Source organism: Egretta garzetta, unplaced genomic scaffold, assembly GCF_000687185.1.
Source record: "Egretta garzetta isolate BGI_Z169 unplaced genomic scaffold, ASM68718v1 scaffold207, whole genome shotgun sequence".
Lineage (NCBI taxonomy): Eukaryota > Metazoa > Chordata > Aves > Pelecaniformes > Ardeidae > Egretta > Egretta garzetta.
Genome location: NW_009260185.1, coordinates 551,655 through 552,078, shown reverse-complemented (window position 1 = coordinate 552,078; position 424 = coordinate 551,655). Strand labels below are relative to the sequence as shown.

The 424-nt window shown below is 59.4% G+C and overlaps 1 protein-coding gene across 1 annotated transcript in view; it reads left to right on the top strand.

Annotated features, from left to right (window-relative positions):
• Positions 1-424, top strand: part of KIRREL3 (kirre like nephrin family adhesion molecule 3) — a 138,968-nt gene that overhangs the window by 118,891 nt on the left and 19,653 nt on the right. The window lies entirely within an intron of this gene.

Genomic DNA, 424 nt, shown 5'->3' with positions numbered 1-424 from the left:
AGGGGCAGATCTGCCAGCCCCTGCCTCCTCCCTCACCCTGCCCAGTTGCCGTTTGCTTTTCTATCAGCAGTGAGCCGCTCACAGAAATGCAAATCTGCTTTAATTAAGGAGGCTAATAAACAGCAATTAGGATCCCAGCTCTTATGCTGCTCCCTTGGGGTGAGCCCCTCCTCAGGGGGAGGTCCCCCCTCCCCACGGGGCTGTTGGAAGAGTGGGGGACATGCTGAGCCCACCAAGCCGTGCTCTCCTCTCCAACCCCTTTTCTCCCAACCGTGCCTTCAGGATGGCCACCACGGCAGGACAAGGACATTTGCCTTCCCAAGCCAGCTCAGCCAGTGCGTTTGGCCTCATGTCGCTTGGGGAGAGCCTTTCCCAGCCAGGCTGAGCTCCTTCGGCATCTGAACGGCGCAGGAGATCCCAGCTG